Here is a 23,727-nt window from a genome sequence, read left to right on the forward strand (position 1 = left end):
ATAGGGTAATGAGCACACAAAACAAAACATTTCATAGGTTACACGTAAGTGTTACAACATGAAATCACCAATAAAAATCTCAGGAAAAGGCATGATTCCAGCCCCTTCATGACATCATTTGTTTCAGCCCTTATTCTGATGTTTTCCGAGATATGGGTATGACCTCCTGGTGGTCACTAGTTGCATTCTGATTTGGTGTGGGGAATGCCCCCTGCTAATGGTTTCCCTAGATACGGGTTGGACACTTCAGGTCCAACCTCCTAATCTACATGGTGGAGACACATTCTCTTGACAGCTCAGTGACCGGAGAAATTAATGGAAGGGAGCCTTGATTATTACATCATACTTCAAGCAAACCAGTGACAGAAGTGAGAATAGAATTAAACTCGATTTTATCCTTATTCTATACATGTAGTGCCATCTATGTGTTATTCTCTTTTTAGTGATTTGTGCAATTATTCCTCTGGAGTAGTGGTAGGGCATTTGCCTTGCACTACTTACCCTGGGACCAATAACAAAGATCCTAGCCTAGGCTTTGGCCTTGGATCTGTACAAAAACAAAGATTTCCAATCCCAGAGAGGTCTGGCCTTGATAACTGCAACAGAACAGGACTTCTGGAAACATAATGAAAATACTCTATCCCAGGCTTCATCCTAGGATGGGTACAAAAAATCAAGATCACCATTTATAAAAGACTGATTACAATAACAGTGATGGAATAGAACTTCTAGAACTGTAAAAAAAAAAAAAAAAAAAGACTATCTTAGGCTTCATTCTATGACCTGTATAAATACCAAGATCTCTAGTTAAAGAGGCCCGATTTTATCATCCACAACTGAGAAGAAAGTTGCCTGGCACCTTAAAAAGACTTTGGAGTGTGAAAACGTTCTTGGTCCCATGACAGTATGCTCCAAGGGAGGACAAACGCAGTACCTCTTAGGCCAAGGGAATTCTCTTTCTTACTTCCCCAATACTTACTGTGCCTTTGAAAAAAATAAATAAGAAACAGAAACTTTTTTTTTGTTTGTTTTGTTTCTGAGTCACACTCGGCAGTGCTCAGGGGTCACTCCTGGCTCCACACTCAGAAATTGCTCCTGGAAGGCTCAGGGGACCATATGGGATGCCGGGATTCGAACCACTGTCCTTCTGCATGAAAGGCAAAAGCCTTACCTCCATGCTACCTCTCTGGCCCCATCATTTTTATTTATTTATTTATTTATTTTTGGTTTTCGGGTCACAACTGGTAGCACACAGGGGTTATTCCTGGCTTTACATCAGAAATAACTCCTGGCAGGGGGTCCATATAGAATGTCAATATTTGAACCACCAACCTTCTGCATGCAAGGCCAATGGCCTACCCTCCGTGTTATTTCTCCAGACCCAAGAAACACAAACTTATTTATGTTGCTGCTGGTTTGGGTTTTTTTGACTCTTTTTGTTGTTGTTGTTGTTGTTGTTGATTTTTGTTTAGTTTTGGTTTTTGCTTGTTTTATTTTTGTTTGTTGCTTATTTGTTTTTCATAGCTTCTGGTTTTGGTTTGTTGTTTGTTGTTTTCTGTTTTATGGTTTTTATTTGTTGTTGTTGCTTTGTTGTGTTTTTTATTTGTTTTGGTTTTGTTTTGGTTTTGTTTTGTTACCTTTTTCTTCTAAATAGATATAACACACAATTTGTTATAGAAAAACCCTCCCAATTTTTTCTTTTCTTTTTTATCTCCAACAGAACTACATAACTTGAATCATCCTAGTCAACCTCATAAATTGAGGAGGGAAATGGATGGTACCAAGACCAGACAATCATACAAACTTTTAGTGGAAATAAAAAATGATCAGACTTGAACACCAAATCCAAAGTCAATGACAACATAATCGATACCCAATCTACAAAAAGCTATACAAGTGGGAACCAGTTACATTAGCATTCTGGGGGGTATAGGAGGGAGACATGGGATGTATGCTAGTAATAGGGATGGAGGGAGGACAACACTGGTGGTGGAATTGCCCCTAACTTATTGTCACTATGTACCTTAAATATCACTGTGAAAGATTTGTAATTTACTTTGACCACAATAAAAATTAAAATTAATATAGCTATCATTAAGTGCCCATAACATAAAAAAGGAATCTTGTATGTGATAATACACCTTGGGAGACTAAATTGTGCACAGATCCAGGACAAGGAGAAGAGGCAATGATGGGGTGGACTTTCCAAGACTATCTACAAAAGAAGGGTGAAGGAAAACTAATGCATTTTAAAATTTCAGCAATAGAACAGCAGTAAGGCTTTTGCCTTTTAGGCAGCCAACACAGGATGGTACACGATTCGAATCCCAGCATCCCATGTGGGCCCCCCCCCCCCCCCCCGAGCCTGTCAAGACTGCCTTCTGAGCACAGAGCCAAGAGAAACCACTGAGCGCTGCCAGGTAGGACTCAAAAACCAAATAAAAGAAAATTCAGGAGGAAGGATTACAGAGAGCCCAGCAAATACAGCATATGCCTTGCATTTGGCTAACCCAAATTTGATCTCTGGAATCCCATATGATCCCTGAGCCTGCCAAAAGAATTTCTCGTCTTTCATTTTCTTTCTTTCTTTCTTTTTCTTTTCTTTCTTTCCTTTCTTTTTCTTTCTTTCTTTCTTTCTTTCTTTCTTTCTTTCTTTCTTTCTTTCTTTCTTTTTGTTTCTTTCTTTTTTCTTTCTTTCTCTCTCTTTCTTTCTCTTTCTTTCTTTGTTTCTTTCTTTCTTTCTTTCTTTCTTTCTTTCTTTCTTTCTTTCTTTCTTTCTTTCTTTCTTTCTTTCTTTCTTTCTCTTCCTTCCTTTCTTTCTTCTCTCCTCCTACTCTTCCTCTTCCTTCTTCTCCTCCTCATCCCCCCCCCCCTTTTTTCTTCTTGCCACACCTGTCTCCTCAGAAATTACTCCTGGAAGTGCTATCACTCCAGCCCCAAGGAGTAATTTCTGAGTGTAGAGTAAGGAGTAAGCACTGTAATGCTGCCAGGTAGGACCACAAAGCTAACAAACCAAAAACATCAGGAGGAAGAGAGACACAGGGGACCCAGAGAATAATATCACCATTTTCTGAGAAGTCATTTTTAATTCACATCAGTAGTCAGCTCCTTTGTCATAAAACAGCTGACTGTATATCTAAGATTCTATCAGTAAGTATTTCATTTTAACCCACTGGGCTGACAGCTTAACCTTATTTCAGTACCATACTGATTACAATACTTTCAGAATATTGTTTCAAGTCAAGAAATTTATATCTCCCAATATTTTATTTCTCAATATAACTTTGGCTATATTGGAGTGTCTCATAGTTTCACACAAACTTTTATGAATGATCATTCTAAGTCATTAAGGGATGTCATAGGAGTTTGGAGTCTACAATTTATCTATGCAATCATTGATGTAGGATGATCATCGTGACAGTGTTGTTTGTTTTATTTATGAACACGGAATATTTTTCTATTTCCTGAAATCCTCTTCTATTTCTTAAGTGGCTGGTAGTTCTCCTGGCAAAAGGTCTTTTACTTCTTTCATTCAGTTGATTCTTAGGTACTCAATATGTTGGGATACTATTTTGAGTGGAGGAATCTCTTTGAACTCTTTTGCTTTTAAATTACTCTTTGTGGGGCAGGAAAGAGCATGGAGGTAAGGCACTTGCATTACATGAGAAGGTTGGTGGTTCGAATCCTGGCATCCCATATGGTCCCCTGAGCCTGCCAGGAGCGTTTTCTGAGCATAGAGCCAGGAGGAACCCCTGAGTACTGCCAGTGTGACCCAAAAACCAAAAGAAATAAATAAATAAAAATTACTTTTTGAATATAAGAATGCAATATATTTTTGAGGATTGATAACTACTTTGTCTTACCAGTTTATTGTTTTAAAAAGCTTTTAAGTAGAATCCTTTGAGTTTTTTACATACATTATAATGTTATCTAGAAGGAGTGACAATTGGACTACTTTTTCCCAGTTGAATCCATTTAGTTTCTTTTTGTTGCCTAATTGTTAAAGATAGAAATTCCAGAACCATATTGAATAAAAATGGGGAAAGGAGGAAACCCTCTATTGGGGCTAACCTCGCAGGGGAGGGTATTTATTTTTCTACATTAAATATAACACTAACTGTAGGTTTCTTGTCAATGACTGTTACTATCTTGAGGAAGTTTCCATTATTCCTGTCTGTGGGTAAAAGATTCTAAGTGTCAATGGGTGCTGGATTATGTCAAATTGATATTGTAATATGATTTTAATTTTTCCTTTATATTTCAATTTCCTTCCTTATAATCAGTTTTTTCAGATTTTATACTTCTTTGTTTAGTTCTGGGGAGTTATTAGCCTCTCTCAATTTATCCATTTCTTCTAATTCTGGATGTAGGGAGCATAGTGATTGTAGCAATCTCCTATTTTTAAAATTTCTGAGTGTTGTAATTTCCTTTCATGTCTGTTCATATTTTCTTTTCAATTTTTCTTTGTGAAGTCAGCTTGAGTTTTGTCTAGCTTACTTATTCTTTCAAAGAATCAGCTAATAATTTCATGGACCCTTTGTAATGTTTTCTTGATTTCTATATAATTGATTTCTTTTCTAGTTTATCTTCTGCTAATTTGTGATTCAGTTGTTGCTTCCTTTCTGAGTTCTTAAGATAAATGTTTTGGCTTTTTCTTTCAACTTTTTCTTCTTATCTTATGTTGAAAAGGGAAGTCAGCCCTGCCTCCACCAACCTTGGCGGGTGTCCCGCCCCTTAGGGAAGTCGTCACTACCTTGGCCCCGCCCTTAAGGAAGTCGTCACTACCTCGGCCCCACCTTTACCCCTACCTCACCAATGATTCGTGTTAGCGTAGCGGAAGTCCAGCCCTCAAGGACTCTCCTTCCCCTCCCACTTCCCATCCTATATAAGGGGGTAACCACGAGGTCCTTTTGTCCCCATTCTATTCTGGGGGCACTTTGACCCTGGCCATTCCGAATGGTCAGTATTAAAGCACTTTTTAAAGCATTTGCTGGGACCTCAGCCTCTTCATTTCTCTGCATCGGGCAGCTAGATTAGGACTGTACGGTCCGAGGATTCCAAATTCTGCTCCGTGGCGGAGAATTGAAGGGAGAACAACTCAAGCAAAACGCTCAGGTGGATTCTTTTATTCTGGTACCAGGGTCTATAGCCTCCTCCCAACAGAGCAAAGCCAGAGAGACCGCGTGCTACCGCTGGTTCCCCCTTATATAAGATGGGAAATGGGAGGGGAAGGAAGTAGAATGATGCCACTTCCTTGAGGGCTGGGCTTCCACTATGATAACACGAATCATTGGTGAGGTAGGGGTAAAGGCGGGACTTCCACCACAATAACGCAGATCATTGGTGAGGTAGGGCTTCCGCCACGATAATGCGGATCATTGGGTGAGGTGGGAGTGAAGGCGGGACTTCCGCCACAATACACAAATCATTGGTGAGGTAGGGCTTCCGCCACGATAATGCGGATCATTGGGTGAGGTGGGAGTGAAGGCGGGACTTCCACCACGATACACAAATCATTGGTGAGGTAGGGGTGAATGCGGAACTTCCTTTTCTCTAGACGCAAGCTCGTGAACATGTGGTCCTTTCCTAAGTAAAACCTGGCATGGGTTTTATTCCTTTTCAGGACGTCCGGACCTTTCAATGTACCCTATGTTTCTATAGGTTTTCTTCTTAGCACTGCCATTGCTATGTTGTATAAGTTCTCACAGTTAATTATTTTCTAATCATTTTGGGGAATTTATCATTTTATTTGATTTCTTCTGTGATTCAGTTATTATTTACTAGTATTTTGTTTAGTTTCTTAGTATTGCAATTTCCCCTATCTTGCACGTTATAATATGAACTGTGCTTTGAGTAACCTCCTAGGACCTCTTAGTATTACTTCTTCCTTCTCTCCAGGTTCTCCCTTCCTATGGCCCCATATAAATATTTTGGTTTGGGTTTGGGTTTTGGGCCACACACAGTGACACTCAGGGGTTACTCTTGGCTATGCGCTCAGAAATTTCTCCTGGCTAGGGGGACCGTATTGATGAGGAAAAGATTTCTTAAATGTTTTTAGGATATATATATTTTTAACTTCTCTTTTTCAAAGGACTGCTCCATTTTAGAATTCTAGCCTGCTAACAGAAATCTGCCAGAAAAGTGGGAGCTACAGAAACAAAGAGGCCTCAGATAGTTAGGAAAAGGATTCAGACAGCTAGCTTGAACTAAAGATAAGCAAGGTCTGCTTTCACAGCTCCCAAGGACAGCAAGCCTGGAAGATAAGACCAGTCTTGGGCATGTGAGATCAATACCCATTTATGCTCACTGTTAGTTTATAACTGCCACTTTAAGTTTTGAGCTTTATAGGATATGTCAATAAGTTAAGTTAATTGATAAGTACTCATGTACTATTACTAATTATTATAAGCCTAGAGTGATTCGAGGAGTACCAGCCAGAGGGGGCTCTTGGTGCCAGAAAGCCCAACTCCCATGCTTCTAAGGCTGACGTATGTGCCACTCTGTGCCAAGAGCTCTAACCATTAGCTACATTTGAACCTTGAGTTTTAATAATCCCCTTTCTTCTCTACAACTAACTAGGCCAGGGTCCTGGCCCACTGTGATAAGCTGACACCTGCAATATGTAACACTAGGATTGATAAGTTTTAATGGTCATCTCTTTGTTCATTGAATGTGTCTCTCAAAGTTATGATGCTTTTTAATGTAAGCCTTTGTTCATAGCTGCATTTATGACTGATAAGGAAAAGTGCTGTTCTTGCTTGAAAATTCCTATATAAACTCTGCAGAAAAGAGCCTCGGGGTCTCTGCTCTGAGATCTGTCTCAGCAGAAACCCTGACCGGTCAGATAAAATCTCACCTTTTGCTCGTGCATGGTCTGTGTCTTTGAAACCCTCAAGGCGCCAAAAGGACGGAGGGGCACATTGCCCCGGATCCTAACATTATGGGATGCCAGGGATCCAACCAGGTCTGTCCTGGATCTGCCGCATGCCAGGCAAAAGCGCTAACGCTGTTATCGTTCCAGCCCCCCATATAAATAATTTTCCAAATTAGTTTCTAAACAAGGAATACTAGGCAGGGTCCTTGAAGTCAAAGTACCAAGGATGGAATCTTCGTGGAACAAAAAAGAACAAACAAGTTGCACTTCTTCCTATCTCTGAAAATCTTGAGTGCCAGTAACCTCCTCCACCCCTCACTCTCTTTGTACAGTTTCTTGGAGTATATGGGGAGAACTTACCATTCATAGGCGTAGATAGGTGCCTATTCCACCATCCCGTTACTGCTGAGTGGAGGAACAAGGGAGGGGAGACCAAGCCTCGGCTTCCTGCTGCCCAAACAGGGGACTCAAGGTTCAGCTTAAGCTGACCTGGCTCTTGGTGTGTGTTAAAATGAGGCTCAAGCAGCTAAAAAGAAAGAACAAGCGGGGCCGGAGAGATAGCATGGAGGTAAGGCGTTTGCCTTTCATGCAGGAGGTCATCGGTTCGAATCCCGGCATCCCATATGGTCCCCCGTGCCTGCCAGGAGCAATTTCTGAGCCTGGAGCCAGGAATAACCCCTGAGCACTGCCGGGTGTGACCCAAAAAACCACACACACACAAAAATAAATAAATAAATAAATAAATAAGAAAGAACAAGCATAGAAAGGGAGAAGGAGATAAAGAAGTGATAAGGCCAGGATCTAGTTCTCAAAGTGCCTGAAGCTGAAGCATTTCCTCTGGGATGGAGACCTTAACCACACCAGCATTAAGAAACTCTCAAATGACTCACCATTTTCATCAACTTTAGGTTCCCCTGAGTTCTGCCTAGATCAAGCTCCACCCAAGTGTCCCTCTAGCACTGAAACCACCTTTCCAGGCTCCAGATTGACTCACCTTGGTGTTCTGGGCAGTGAGCACACCAGGAGCATGGTGTGGGGGGCTAGGAGGGGCGGGGTGGCTGGGGATCCCTGGTCACATCCCGGGAGTAGGGTGCAAGGGAGGGGAAACAGGTCTGAGATGTGTTTCTGGCATTAGGGGAAGAGGGGCCTTGAGGGGGTGGTTGGGAGTGAATGGAGGGCAGGAAGTGTTCAGAGGTTGGGGAAGAGGGTGATGGGTGCTGTGGGGGGGTCTGGGACGATTGGGGAATAGTGTGGGTATCAGAGAAAGTAGACTAGAAAGGGTGATTTCGGGGCAGTTTAGAAGAGGCTGGGAATGCTGGGTAGGGAAATGGGGGTCTTCAGGGAGTGGGTTGGAAGGGTGGGTGGAGATCCTAGGACAGTTGGAGCTGGAGTTATGGGCAAGAGCATTAGCAGTAAAGCAGGAATAGCCAGAAACAGAAAGAGGTGAGGGGGACTTGGGAGGAGGCCGAGGCTGAGGAAAGTGGGGGGAGTCATAGGCAGAAAGATGTGAGGGGGGTCGGGGAGAAGACTGAGGATGAAGAAAGCAGGAAGAGCCAGAAACACAAAGTAGTGAGGGGGTTCGGGAAGGAGGCTGAGCTTGAATGAAGAGGGGAGAGCCAGAAACAGAACGACGAGAGGGGAGTCGGGGTGGAGATTGAGGTGGAGGAAAACAGGAAGAGCCAGAAACAAAAAGAGGTGAGGGGGTTTGAGAAGGAGGCTGAGGTTGATCAAAGTGGGGAGACCTAGAAAGAGAAAGATGTGAGGGGCGTTGGGGAGGAGGTTGAAGTTGACGAATGCAGGGAGAACCAGAGAGTAAAAGAGGTGAAGGGGGTTGAGGAGGAGGTCGGGGTTCAGCAGTGTTGGGGTGGAGGTCGGGTAAGGAAGTTGGAGAATCTTCAAGGGTGAAAGGAGGGGAGGGAAGGCGGAGGAGGCGGAAGCGGCGTCGGTGGTGGTGGGTGAGGTGATGAGAGGGATGAGGGGGATGAGGGGGATGAGGGGGATGAGGAGGATGAGGTTGCCAAGGCATGCTAATCAAGAGCAGCAAGAGCTCCCAGAGAATCTCTCAAAGGAGCAGGAGCTGGTGGGCGTGCCTGCTTTATATACCACCAGTGACCTCACAACTTTCTGTGTCTCAATAATGCCCCTTATGACATCCCCTCCATTGCTGTTTGGCTACCAGCCTAATGGCTGGAGAGCCTTGATTTGTTTGCTGACTCTAAACTTGAAGGAGCCCAAGCTCTTAACTCTAGGGAGAACAAAAAGGATCCTTGTGGAACCAATGTTGATGCTATGTACTGCAGGTAAATTTAATAGCACTGCCCTATTACATTTTATTTACTTTATAAATGTAGTTTTAATTATTATTGAGATAATATAGTACATAATAGTGGTAATGTTTGATACACTTGGCACATAAAGTTGCTGTAATAGCACCACGTCAGTGCCATTTTTCTTAGGTAACTTCTAGTCTGCCCCACTTTGGCCCCCCTCCACCCAGCTTGGGAACATCAGTTCAGATTCAATTTAAATGTTTTTAATTTAAAATATATTTTTATTTTGAACTTTTAAAATGATACATAAAAATGAAACCAAAATACTCAAACCAGATAATAATATAAAACTAATTATTCTATTTCCCATTAACATCATTTTGAAGTAGCAATACTTATTTTTTTTATTACAATTACTTTATTTAAGCCAATTTAAGTTTTTTCAGCTGATCATGTGATTGTTCAGAGACCTAGGAAATAGCTCAGTGGACATAATTTACATGTAGAAGCTCCAGTTTTCATCCTAAGCACTATATGATACCCCAAGAATTAACAGAGAAACACAAAAACACTTAGCTGGGTAAGGTCAAAAGACCAAAATAGTCTTGATTTCTTAGAAAGAATTGAAGAGGTTGGGGGCCAAGTAGTCTCAGGTGCATCGAGACAGTTAAAAATGGACAGAACTGGGCCTGAGATATATCACGGATGTAGGGCATTTGCCTTGCACAAGGCCAACCCAGGACAGATAGTGATTCAATTCCCAGAATCACATAGAGTACCCAAGCCTTCCAGGGGCGATTTCTGAGCACAGAGCCAGGAATAGCCCCTGAGGGCTACCTGGTGTGAACCAGAAAAAAAAAAAAAAAAAAAAAGACAGAACTAAATATCCAAGCCAGAAGCAACAACAATGGAATCAAGAGACCCAAACTTTGGGCTGGAGTGGTAGTGCAAGTGGTAGGGTGTTTGCCTTGCATGCGCTAACTTAAGTTGGACTGTGATTCAATCCCCCAGCATCCCAGGTTAGCCACATGCAAGGCCAATGCCCTACCACTGTGCTATCTCTGTAGTCCGTATTATTTCTGAAAGGGCTTTATACATTTAAACTTTACATTTTTTTTTTTTTTTTTGTCACACCTGGCAAAGCGCAGGGGTTATCTTGGCTCTGTGCTCAGAAGTCACTCCTGGAAAGCTGGGGGTGGGGGTGGGGGAATCAAACTGGACTCCATCCTGGTTGGCCATTTGCAAGGCAAATGCCCTACTGCCGTGCTCTCTGGCCCCACTTTCCCACTTTTTTCTTTTCTTTCTTTTTCTTTCTTTCTTTCTTTTTCTTTCTTTCTTTCTTTCTTTCTTTCTTATTTCTTTTTCTTTTTTCTTTCTTTCTTTCTTTCTTTTTCTTTCTCCTTCCTTCCTTCCTTTCTCTCTTCTTTCTTTCTCTCTTTCTCTTTTTCTTTCTTTCTTTCTTTCTTTCTTTCTTTCTTTCTTTCTTTCTTTCTTTCTTTCATCTTTCTTTCTTCTCTCTTTCTTTTTTCTTTCTTTTTCTTTCTCCTTCCTTCCTTCCTTTCTCTCTTCTTTCTTTCTCTCTCTTTCTTTCTTTCTTTCTTTCTTTCTTTCTTTCTTTCTTTCTTTCTTTCTTTCTTTCTTTCTTTCTTTCTTTCTTTCTTTCTTTCTTTCTTTCTTTCTTTCTTTCTTTCTTTCTTTCTTCTCTCTTTCTTTTTTTTTCTCCTTTTTTTTTTTTTTTTTTGGTTTTTGGGCCACACCCGGCGGTGCTCAGGGTTTACTCCTGGCTGTCTGCTCAGAAATAGCTCCTGGCAGGCACGGGGGACCATAACCAACCACCTTTGGTCCTGGATCGGCTGCTTGCAAGGCAAACGCCACTGTGCTATCTCTCTGGGCCCTCTTTCTTTTTCTTTCTCCTTCCTTCCATCCTTCCTTCTTTCTTTCTTCCTTCCTTCCATCCTTCCTTTCTCTCTTCTTTCTCTCTCTTTCTCTTTCTCTCTTCTTTCTCTCTTTTGTTCTTTCTTTCTTCCTTCTTTCTTTCTCTTTCTTTCATTTTCTTTCTTTCTCTCTTTCTTTCCTTTCTTTCTTTCACTCTTTTTCTTTCTCCTTTCTTCCTTCTTCCTTCCTCCCTTCCTTTCTCTTCTTTCTTTATTTCTTTCGCTCTTTCTCTCTTTCTTCTTTCTTTCTCTTTCTTTCTTTCGTTCTTTCTTTTTTCCTTTCTTCCTTCCTTTCCTTCCTTACCCTCCTTCTATTCCTTCCCTTCCTTCCTTCCTTTCTTCTTTCTTTCTTTTCTTCTCTCTCTTTTTCTTTCTCTTTCTTTTTTCTTTCTCCTTCCTTCCTTTCTCTCTTCTTTCTTTCTTCTTTCTCTTCATTCTCTGTTTCTTTCATTCTCTCTCTCTTTCTTTCTTTCTCTCTTCTTTCTCTCTTCCTACCTTTCTTTCCTTCCTTTCCTTCCCCTCCCTCCTTATCTTCCTTCTCTTCCTTCCTTCCCTCCCTCCCTTCCTTCCTTCTTTCTTTCTTTCGTTCTTTCCTTTCTTTCTTTCTTTCTCTTTCTTTCCTTTCTTTCTATTTCTCTTTCTCTTTTTTCTTTCTCCTTCCTTCCTTCTTCCTTCCTTTCTCTCTTCTTTCTTTCTCTTTCTTTCTTTCTCCCTCTTTCCTTTCTTTCCTTCCTTCTTTCTTTCCTTTCTTTTCTTTCTTTCTTTCCTTCCTTTCTTTTCTTTATTTCTTTCTTTTTATTTCTCTTTCTTTCTTTTTTCTCCTTCCTTCTTCCTTCCTTTCTCTGTTCTTTCTTTCTCTTTCTTTCTTTCTTTTTTCTCTCTTTCCTTCCTTCCTTCCTTCCTTCCTTTCTTTCTTTCTCTTTCTTTCTTTCTTTCTTTCTTTTTCTCCTTCCTTCTTCCTCCCTTCCTTTCTCTTTTCTTTCTTTCTTTCTCTCTGTCTTTCTTTCTTTCTTTATTTCTCTTTCTGTCTTTTTCTTTCTTTTTCTTTCTCTTTCTCTTCCTTCCTTCCTTCCTTTCCCTCCTTCTTTTCCTTCCCTTCCTTCCCTTTCGTTCCTTCCTTCCCTTCCTTCTCTTCCTTCCTTCCTTCCTTCTTTCTTTCTTTGTTTTTGTTCTCTTTCTTTTTCTTTCTCCTTCCTTCCTCCTTTCTTTCTTTCTTTCTTTCTTTCTTTCTTTCTTTCTTTCTTCCTTCCTTCTTTCTTTCTTTCTTTCTTTCTTTCTTTCTTTCTTTCTTTCTCTTTCCTTCCTTTCCCTGCTTCCTTTCTTTCCCTTTCTTTCCTTCTTTCCCTTCCCTCTCTCCCTCCCTCCCTCCCTCCCTTCCTCCCTCCCTCCCTCCCTTCCTTCCTTCCTTCCTTCCTTCCTTCCTTCCTTCCTTCTTTCTTTCTTTCTTTCTTTCTTTCTTTCTTTCTTTCTTTCTTTCTTTCTTTCTTTCTTTCTTTCTTTCTTTCTTTCTTTCTTTCTTTCTTTCTTTTTCTTTTTTCTTTTTTTTTTTTTGTGTGTTTTTTTTGGGTCACACCCGGCAGTGCTCAGGGGTTTTTCCTGGCTCCATGCTCAGAAATTGCTCCTGGCAGGCACAGGGGACCATATGGGGTGCCGGGATTCGAACCGATGACCTCCTGCATGAAAGGCAAACGCCTTACCTCCATGCTATCTCTCTGGCCCTCTTTCTTTCTTTCTTTCTTTCTTTCTTTCTTTCTTTCTTTCTTTCTTTCTTTCTTTCTTTCTTTCTTTCTTTCTTTCTTTCTTTCCTTTCTTTCGTTCTTTCTTTCTTTTTATTTCTCTTTCTCTTTTTTCTTTCTCCTTCCTTCCTTCTTCCTTCCTTCCTTTCTCTCTTCTTTCTTTCATTCTCTCTTTCTTTCTTTCTTTCTCTCTTCTTTCTTTCTTTCTTTCTTTCTATTTTTCTTTCTCTTTCTTTTTTCTCCCTCCTTCCTTCTTTCTTTCTTTCTTTCTTTCTTTCTTTCTTTCTTTCTCTTCTTTCTCTTTCTTTCATTCTTCCTTTCTATTTCTTTGTCTCTTTCTTTCTCTCTCTTTCTTTCTTTCTTTCTTTCTTTCTTTCTTTCTTTCTTTCTTTCTTTCTTTCTTTCTTTCTTTCTTTCTTTCTTTCTTTCTTCCTTCCTTTCCTTCCTTTCCCAGCTTCTCTTCCTTCCCTTTCTTCCCTTCTTTCCCTCCCTCCCTCCCTCCCTCCCTTCCTTCCTTCTTTCTTCCTTTCTCTTTCTTTCTTTCTTTCTTTCTTTCTTTCTTTCTTTCTTTCTTTCTTTCTTTCTTTCTTTCTTTCTTTCTTTCTTTCTTTCTTTCTTTCTTTCTTTTTCTTTCTTTCTTTCTTTCTTTCTTTCTCTTTCATTATCTCTTCTTTCTCTCTCTTTTTTTCTTTGTTTCTTTGTTTTTTGTTTTTGTTTTTGGGCCACGCCCGGTGATGCTCAGGGGTTACTCCTGGCTATGCGCTCAGAAGTCGCTCCTGGCTTGGGGGACCATATGGGACAACGGGGGATCGAACCGCGGTCTGTCCAAGGCTAGCTCAGGCAAGGCAGGCACCTTACCTCTAGCGCCACCGCCCGGCCCCCTTTTCTTTGTTTCTTTCTTTCTCCTCTCTCTCTTTCTTTTCTTTCTTTTTTTGCTTTTTGGGCCATACCCAGTGACACTCAGGTGTTACTCCTGAATATGCACTCAGAAATCGCTCCTGGCTTGAGGGACCACAAGGGATGCCGAGGGATGGAACCATCCTAGACTAGTGTGTGCAAGGCGAACGCCCCACCGCTTGCACCATTGCTCCAAGCCCACTTTAGCACTTTTCAGTAACATTTCTTTATCCTGGTGAAATGCTTTCCTCCACCATAGATATTGCCCCATCCCAGCCCTCAAAGGCCATCCATGTTATCTACTGAACACTACTTCTCATGTTTTTGTTTCCATTGTCTTTGGGTATTAGCTATTTCACCATTATATTTCTTTATATCCACATATGTGAGAGATTATTCTTTGCTGGTCTCTCTTCCTCTGACTTCACTCAGCATGATACTCTTCAGGTCCTTCCATGTAGCAGCGAATTTCATGACTTTTTTTTTAAGACAAAACCCGATTTCTTTTGGAAGTACTGAGGAAGGGAAAGTTAAGAGAGAATGTATATTGAATAATTAAATATATAATAAATAATGACTATTGTGCATGGGGCCGGAGAGATTGCACAGTGGTAAGGCATTTGCCTTAGATGCAGAAGGACGGCAATTCTTTTTTTTTTTTTTTTTTTTTTTGGTTTTTGGGCCACACCCGGCGGTGCTCAGGGATTACTCCTGGCTGTCTGCTCAGAAATAGCTCCTGGCAGGCACGGGGGACCATATGGGACACCGGGATTCGAACCAACCACCTTTGTTCCTGGATCGGCTGTTTGCAAGGCAAACACCGCTGTGCTATCTCTCCGGGCCCCCCCCCTTTTTTTTTTTTTTAAGTTTTTGGTTTTTGGGCCACACCCAGTGGTGTGAGTATTGTGCTTAAGATTGAGTGCTTGTTTCTCCAAAGGCAAAAATTTGGTACATGTCCCAGAGTTAAGGTATGAAAGTACACATCTCAAGAGGAAAGATGTTGGTGACATGAGCTTGGGTTCCCAGGCACATGTACCCAGGCAACACATATGCCATGACATTGTCTTTTTTATGTTCAACTAATAATCCATTGTGTGTTTGTACCTTAGTTAATTTAATCAGTTGCTATTATTGAGCACTTTGTTTGTTTCCAGATTTTCGCTTGTGGATAGTGCTGCATGCAAGCAACATAGAGGAGCAAATGTCTTTTTTCCATTTGGGGGCCCTTGGGACATATTTTAAGAAGTAGAATTGTGGGTAAAATGGAAACTCAACTCCTAGATTTTTAGAAATGTCCATATTGTTTACCAGAAAAGGTAAATAGTTGACATTCTCACCAACAGTGAATGAAAGTCTTGTTCTCTCTGCATTCAGCCTAGCACTGATTGTTTTGTTCTTTTTGATGTATGCCAGTCTCTGCTGTGTGAGATGATATCTCATTGTTGTTTTAATATCCACGATGATTAGTGATACAAGCATTTTTTTCTTGTGCCTTTTGACTATTTTATTTTTCTATTCAACTCACTACTTTTTGATGGGGTTGAATTTCTTTTTCTTCCTAAGTTCTATCAGTACTATAAATATTTTTCTTTGGTTTTCTTTGGTTTGGGTTCAGCGTCCCATATGGTCCCCCATGCCAGGAGCGATTTGATTCCTGGTATCCCATATGGTCCCCCCTGAGCCAACCAGGAGAGATTTCTGAGTGCACAGCCAGGAGTAACCTGTGAGCACTGCTGGGTGTGGCACAAAAACCACAGTGCAAAAAATAATATATATAAATACACACACACACACACACACACACACACATATATATATATGTATATATATATATATAAGCACCTCTTACAAAAGATTGGTGGGGTGGGTAGGAGGCAAAAAGAGATGAGGGATTGGTGGTGGGAAATGGACATGGTGAAGGGATTGATATTGAAATAAGGTATACCTAAAACCCAACCATGAATAACATCATTATTTCATGGCAGCTAAATTAAAATAATAATAATAATAAAGGTAATGAAAGAGTAAGGGTAGAGAAATAGTAGGGCAGGAAAGGCATTTGTTTTGCCTGAGTCTGAATCAGGTTCTATCTCTGGCACCAGAAATGGCGCCCTGAGCACTCTGAGCACTGCTGATGTGGTGTAAAAACAAACAAGCAAAGAAAAAAAACATAATGATCTGGTGAGCTGTGTGCATGTCACTTGCTGCTTCTCAGCTTCAGCCCTTATTAATTGGTCCTATTAAGGATTTTAAAAGTAGGGCCAGAGAGACAGCAGGCCTAGTCTGAAATCAAGTTGCTGGGCCTCTCTTTCGACAGCAGTTCCCTGTGGTTCCCTAGCTTTTCTTGAGCCTCAGACCTGCCATCTTTGCTTGATTGTTTTATTTGGGGGCCAACCACAACCAGCTGTGCTCAGCACTTTTTCCTGGCTCTGCATAAAGGCCTGGACACTGGAAGGAGACCCAGAGCCATCTACTTGATCTATACAATAAACTCTGATTATCTTCTTAACTTTCTGACTTGTATGTCAACCTTTAGAGAATTCTCAAGAACTCACCAACACAGGTAGAAAAATCAACTTTTAAGGTAACAAACAGCATCAGCCACTGTAGCAGAAGCCTCATGCCCCAATTCCAGGGCATTTGAGAGACGCGGGTCTGGAAGCAAACGCTGGCGAAAAAATAATCTACACATAGTTAAGGGGAAAAAACAAGTTCGGGAACTTCCACATGCAAGCCTTCTGCTCCTGTGAAGCTGATAGCTCAATCGTGGAAAACCAACACTTCAAGCCATCTCTCCCTGAGTCCCTTGGGTCTTTATTAAGACTCACAACACCCTTTGGTGGAGAACAGGTGATCTAAGGCACCAGTCCAAAGGATGCTTCCCCCCAAAGCTGCTTCCAACCAATTACTAATAAGCATATTCTGAATAGGATGGAATCAGTTATCCCAAAAAGCCACCTGGAGCATCTGAGAAGGTAAGGTACATCCTGTTAGCCCAGGGTCTTTCTGAAGTTCGGGACTCCTTCTCCTCCCCTTCCACTCTCCTCTTTTTCTCCTCTCCTTCTCTCCCTCCTCTTAGCCCCCTCCAAGAAAAACTCAGTTGAAAACAAATGTGCTTTAGAAAGGGAAATCAGGACCCAACACCACACATACACACACACACACACACACACACACACACACACACACACACCTCCACCAGGTGGAGGCTCCATTCAGGCTGCTCAGGGTCAAAACTGCGGTGATGTTTCTGCTGCCTGCGTGTTTTCTGAGGTGATGTATAAAATGCCAGCTGGCCTGTGGTTCCCTCACAACCCAGTCCAGGTGTGAGAAACACATCAGACAGACCAGAGCTGAGCTGCATCACACACAGCCTGCATTGTTACACTTTTAGTTCAGGAAATCTGAAAAGCTGAGAAGCAGCTCCTTGGTTCTTTTATAAAGTACATAGATACAATTTATATCGATGTGCCAGGATTTAACCACTGTTAATGTTTCTTACATATATTGTCCCAACACTAGGGTGTTGTTCCAAGGTGCCACTTCTCTAATATCCTATAGACCTGTCCCAATTCAGGTCCCCAAGTCCCCCAAGATTAACTCTGTAGATTAACTCTCCAGTTATGTTGCTTTGGCTATTTGTAGCTTCATTTGCTATGTACTCTTGCTTTATGTTATAGAGATTCTATCTTTTGATTTGGGGGGGGGGTTATGGGCCACACCCAGTGATGCTCAGGGGTTACTCCTGGCTATGCACTCAGAAATCGCTCCTGGCTTGGGGGACCATATGGTCCGTCCTAGGTTAGCACATGCAAGGCAAATGCCCTGCCGCTTGCACCGATGCTCCAGTCCCTCCTATCTTTTGATTTTTTTTTTTTCATGAAAAAATCAAATCCTGAATTTTTTTTTATTTTCTTGATACTTGGCAGTGCTTAGAGGTTGCTCCTGATTCTTCATTCATGGATCACACCTCATGGGGCTCAGATTAACATATGGGATACTTGGGACTGAACCCAGGTCAGCCAAGTACAAGGCAAGAGCCCTACACTTTATACTATCTTTCTGGCCCCAAATCAAATCCCTTTTTATTTTACTTTTTGTTTAATTTCCACATGTTTGAATTTTACCACCTGTTTCTATTTTGGATTAATTTCCCTTTTTAAAACATAGTGGTATTTCTATCGTCTTGATTGATGAAGATGTTCTGAGACCCAGCATGTAGTTTGTCTTAGAGGGTATTCCATGTGCACTGGAGAAGAGTATGAACTCAGCTCTGTGGATAAAGGGTCCATATATGTCCTGTAGTACCATCTTTTCCGTTTCTTTCTTCAAGACCAGAGTCCCCTTGTTGATATATATTTATTGGTATTTGGGTCTAGCCCGGCAGCTCTCAGATGTTATTCCTGACTGCGCTCAGAAATCATTCCTGGCAGGCTTGGGAGACCATATAGAGTGCCGGGGACTGAACCCCGGTCAGCTGCATGTAAGGCAAATGCCTGACCCGCTGTGCTATGACTCAGTTCCCTTGTTGATTTGGGGGGGGTTTGGTTGTTCTGTTCAGTGATATTATAGGAGTGTGAAAGTTTCCTACTACCGTTGTGCTATTATTAATATCTTCCTTTATATGTATTATCTGAAAGGATTATGGAGATAAAGTATTTATGACCATCATTTTGTAGAAGTTATGCTTGTATGTAAACTTAGTCATCTTTTTTTGTTTGTTTGTTTTTGTTTTTGGGCCACACCCAGCGGTGCTCAGGGGTTACTCATGGCAATCCACTCAGAAATAGCTCATAGCAGGCTCGGGGGACCATATGGGATGCCGGGATTCGAACCAACCACCTTAGGTCCTGGATCAGCTGCTCGCAAGGCAACACCGCTGTGCTATCTCTCCGTCCCCAGTTAGTCATCTTTTAAAGAAACTTCATTAATGAAGTTTTTGCAAAACTGGTTTAAAGACTATAAACTTTCTAAGTTGTTGCTTGTCCTGAGGTGTTGTATCATTTCTTCAAATCAGAAAAAAGTCTTGCTGGTTAGAGTATTCTTGGTGATGTGCTCATTTTATTGAGCCTTTTTTTTTTTTTTTAAAAAACTATCTACCTCCTTCTCTTCCCACCTGTAGAGTCTCATTTGATAGAGCTTACTATGTCTCTTATGGGAGTTGCTTTGTAAGTTCCTTCCAAGAATTGCTTTGTAAGTTCCTTCCAATATGTGTCTGTGATATCCCCTCTGTGGACAACAAGGAGACTTCTCCAAAAATTAAAAACAAGGACAGGAGAGATAGCATGAAGGTAGGGCACTTGCCTTGCATGCAGAAGCATGGTGGTTCAAATCCCAGCACCCCATATGGTACCCTGAGCCTGCCCGGGGCAATTTCTGAGAGTAGAGCCAGGAGTAACCCCTGAGCACTGCAGGGTGTGACCAAAATAAAATTAAAAGCAAACCTGCATATGATCTTAGCAGTTGCACTCCTAGACATTTATCCCAAGAACACAAAAAACACTAATCTGAAAAGATAGATGTTCATTACAGAGCTGTTTACAATGGCCCAGATCAGAATCTGCACTAGTGCTTGCCAACTGGGGAAAGAATAAAGAAAGTATGGACTATTATTCATCTATAAGAAAAGATGAAATGGGGCCTAGAGAGATAATACAATGAGTGGAGCACTTACCTTGCACACGGCCAACTGGGTTTCATCCCTGGCATCCTATATGAGTACACCATATGAGTACCAAATGAGTACAGAACCAGTAGTTACCCACTCAGGATGTGGTCCAAAAGCAAAAAATGAAAAAAGTAAAGGAAAAAGTGATGAAATCATGAGCCTAAAGATAGTACAGGGGGCAGAGTGTGTTGCATCATACACCAGGTTAGATTCCCAGTACCATAGAGGGTCCCCAAGTACTGCAGGAAGTGATCCCTGAATGTAGACCCAAGAGCATCTCTGAGCACTGCTAGGTATAACCCCAAACCAAGAAACTTAACATTAAAAAACAAATAATCTCAGCTGATTTCCCACCAAATGGAAAGTAGGAACATTGAAGACATCTATCTGTCTGTGAGATTTCCCAATATATCTGACCATTGTGTTAGCTCCCCATTTTTCCTGTTTTTTTTGGGAGGGGGCCACTGACTGTTCTCAAGGATCACTCTGGTGATGCTCAGGGGACCTACTCGGTGCTGAGAATAGAAGGCAACTCAGTCACACACTACTAGCTTCCCTGTTCCCTCCCCAGTTGGAGGAACACTTTTATACCAGAGTTCCAGGGATCACATCTAGAACATCTGTCTGAGGCCTCGAGGCTAGCCTGGGGGGTGACTGTGACCTGGTGACTGTCCTCTCCTCTGCCTGGCAGAGAAGTCCTTGGCAGCAGGGTCCCTGCCTGGTCCCCTTGAGAGGCCACAGCTCTGAACACCCACTTGCTCACTAGCTCAGAGCATTCTGGAAGCGCATCAAGGGATTCTGGTTGCATAGTCTGGTTGCATAGCACAGACCAACCAGCAGGGGCGTCAACCACGGAATTAGGAGGCTTCAGAATCAAAGTCGAGGTGCTAGCTGGGTGTTTCTTGCAGGGAATCCCTTCCTGGCCACGGGAGCTCCCTTCGGGGTCCTCAGGAGGCCGACTGGCAGAGCTCTCTGATAGCTCTGCTGATAGGGACTTTATCTTAAGCCGATTATCTTCCTGCTCCAAATAACCAGTGTGCATTTATGGGATCTAAGAGATAACAGAGTGGCCTGAGAGATAGTGCAGCAGTAGGGCATGTTTGCCTTGCATGCAGCTGACCCACGTGGACCAGGGTTCAATCCCTGGCATGCCATATGGTCCCCCCGAGTCAGGAGTGATTTCTGAGGACATAAACAGGAGTAACCCCTGAACATCACCGGGTGTGGCCCCAAAACAACAACAACAACAAAATGTGATAACACAGCCGAAAGGGTTTTTGCCTTGGACATGCCAACTGAGTTCCATTTCTGCTATCGAATAGGGTTCCCCGACCCCACCAGACATGATTCTTGAGTGCATAGCCAGGACTAAGGCCTGAGCACAGCTGAGTATGGCCCCAAATAATAAGATATGGTACCCCAGCATTTCAAGATAGTTCTGGTAGATCAGCTCTGCGGTGATGTCCAGGCACACAGGGATCAAGCAGAACTACATATATCCTTCCTGCTTCCACTGAACTGCTCACCCAACTGGCCAAGAATTGCCCTTGTCCTTGCCTCCCACCCCCCCACCCAAAAGGGCAACTGAGAGCACATTCCTTTTGTGGGGACAGGAGGAGAGGGTGCCAGGAATGGAACCCAGGGCCTCAGGTATTCAGTTCATATGCTCTACCCGGGAAACACCTCACACATTTTCTTACGTTTTGCCCCTCCCCTTGCATTTGCTGTTGCCACCATGGTGGTGAGTGATGGTTAGCATATACCTGGCAATGACTGGTGGCAGCGCTGCAGGATCACAGGTTTTTTGTTTGTTTGTTTTGGGGGCTCACCCGGTGGCACTCAGGGATTACTCCTGGCTCTCTGCTCAGAAATCACTCCTGGCGGGCTCAGGGGACTATATGAGAAGCCAAGGATTGAACCCAGGCCTGTCCTGGGTTGGCTACGTGCAAGACAAATGCCCTAATACTGTATTATCACTCCAGCCCCCAGACTTTATATATTCAGGGAACAGGTTCTAGGGCTTGGAGGGAGCCACACCCTTTTGACTATGGTGCTCACTAGGCCCATGCACTTGCATCCACACTGGGTTGAGGTGTTCCAGGAAGCCCCTGATGGCAGTGCTGACCAGAGTGAAGATGAATGCCAGGCACTGAACTCATGTGCTCCTGCTCGCCAGGATTGTAGCTTTTGGCCCTGAACCATGCTGGAATACATTGTTAACAATTCCTGCCCCATCTCTGTTCTATTTAGTAATAATAAATAAATAAGTTTGTGGTGTGTTAGGAGGCTGTAAGAGGATCAGGACTTGATCAAAGGCTTTCAATCAGGAAACTTTCTATTTTATTTTGGTGTTTTTGGGTTTTGTGTGTTTTACTTGGGGGCCAACCACAACCAGCTGTGCTCAGCACTTTTTTCTGGCTCTGCACTCAGGAATACTCTTGTTAGGGCTTGGGGGAGCCTATGGGATGCCCAGGATTGACTGAACCTTCGTCAGCTGCCTGCAAGTTAACTAACTGCCCTACCCATTGTCCTACACTTGGGTCCTTTCACCAGGAAACTTTCTTTTTTTTTCGGTTTTTGGGCCACACCCATTTGACACTCAGGGGTTACTCCTGGCTATGCGCTCAGAAGTCGCTCCTGGCTTGGGGGACCATATGGGACACCGGGGGATCGAACCGCGGTCCGTCCTAGGCTAGCGCAGGCAAGGCAGGCACCTTACCTCTAGCGCCACCGCCCGGCCCCTCACCAGGAAACTTTCAAGAAAAAAGGGGAAAGCGGGGAGGGAGGGAGCACTTGGCCACCTGGGCAAGAGCCCTGCTCTGCTGGCAGTGGGCACATCCTGTGTGGGAGCCCTAGCTGGGCTGGGCAGATGGCAGGTGAGAGGGAAGGACAGTCTGGGCCAGAGAGGGGAGGGGAGCCGACCGAGACTCTCAGGATGCCAGTGTGTAGAGCCCACACTTTCTGGCCAGTGGGGGGAAGACAAGGACTGACTGGTCAGGCGCTTCCCCAAGGGGCACTGCACTGGCTCAGGGCCTGACTCCTGAACCACAACCGTCTTTCTCAGAACCAGCTCTTCTAGCCCTGGGCGAGGGGTCATGACCGCACTTTCCAGCAGGGGGCGCCAACGCTATGCACGGATCCTGAAGCTGCTGTGGCTAAATTCTCCAGCAGGAGGCGACAACGCCACGCACGTGCATAATTCCGCTATGACTACACTGTCCAACAGGGGGCGCCAATTGCCGCATACAGAACCCGGCCTCCCTGGAAACTCCCTGTTCTTGGAGGGTAACTTTGACCCCAGTGACAGGGTCCCTGCCAGCCCAGGGCTCTTCCAATTATTTTGTCTTTGTCTTTCTGTCTCTTTGCTCTGCCAGGCTGTGTGTGTTCAGGAAGGTGCGGAAGAGAACAGGGAGAAGAAAGGAAGGTGTGGGGCGATGGGTAAAGGAGGTGGAGGGAAGAGGGAAAGGAGGGTGGAGAGGAGAGAAGAGTAGGAAGGGGGAAAAGAATAGAGAGAAAGGGTGAGGAGTTTGGGAGGAGAGGGGAAGAAGAGAGGAGGGGAGAGGAGAGAAGAGGAGGAGAAGGGGAGAGGAAGTGGGAAGGAAGGAGGGGAGAAGGGGAAGGAGAGAGGGAACACGGAGGGTGCAGGAGGACCAAGAGGAGGGCATTAAGAGGAAGGTAGGGAATGTGCAGGGTCACACCTGTTCTTCCCTGCCCCAGGGAAGCTCTTGCTCTTTCCCTGTTGTGTTTGCTGCTGAGGGGTCCCCCAGGGGGTCATTTGGAGCCAGGAAACAAGACCCAAGGGGTTAAGATAGGCATCACAGAGAGAAGAGAAGCAGGTAGTGACTGTAGGTCCTGCACCCCATTCAAAGGGGTTATCATCTGCCCTCAGCAACAAGCTAGAGAGACAATTGAAGGCCACTGATTCCTGGAGGCCCACACTCTTTGCCCTCTGGCCCTACTTGGCTTCCCAGAGGCTGGGCAGGGTGATGCACTGCTGCCTCTTATGAGCCTCTGAGCAATAGGCCACACCCCATGGGCTGTGAGGAGGAAACTTGGGCAGGCCCTACTTCATCAATCAGAGGGTGGGTACGGGGCAACCTGGCACTGCAGACAGCACACACCTGCCTCCTTCACTCCTGCTCCTGACCTCACCTGCTGGGCTCTGAAGTTCCAACCCCTAAGTCCCATTAGAGGCAGTGGCAGCTGGCCAGGAAGCAGCTTGGCCTGAGGCAAGGACTGAGGTTTCCTCTCCAAGGCCAAATTCCTGCTGGCTGCTTAGGGAAATTGCAGAGTAGTGGCCCAAGGCCCTTCAGACAGGGGGAGGTCTGGTCTCAGGGTGGCTCAGGGA

Source organism: Suncus etruscus, chromosome 6 (assembly GCF_024139225.1).
Source record: "Suncus etruscus isolate mSunEtr1 chromosome 6, mSunEtr1.pri.cur, whole genome shotgun sequence".
NCBI classification, from domain to species: Eukaryota; Metazoa; Chordata; class Mammalia; order Eulipotyphla; family Soricidae; genus Suncus; species Suncus etruscus.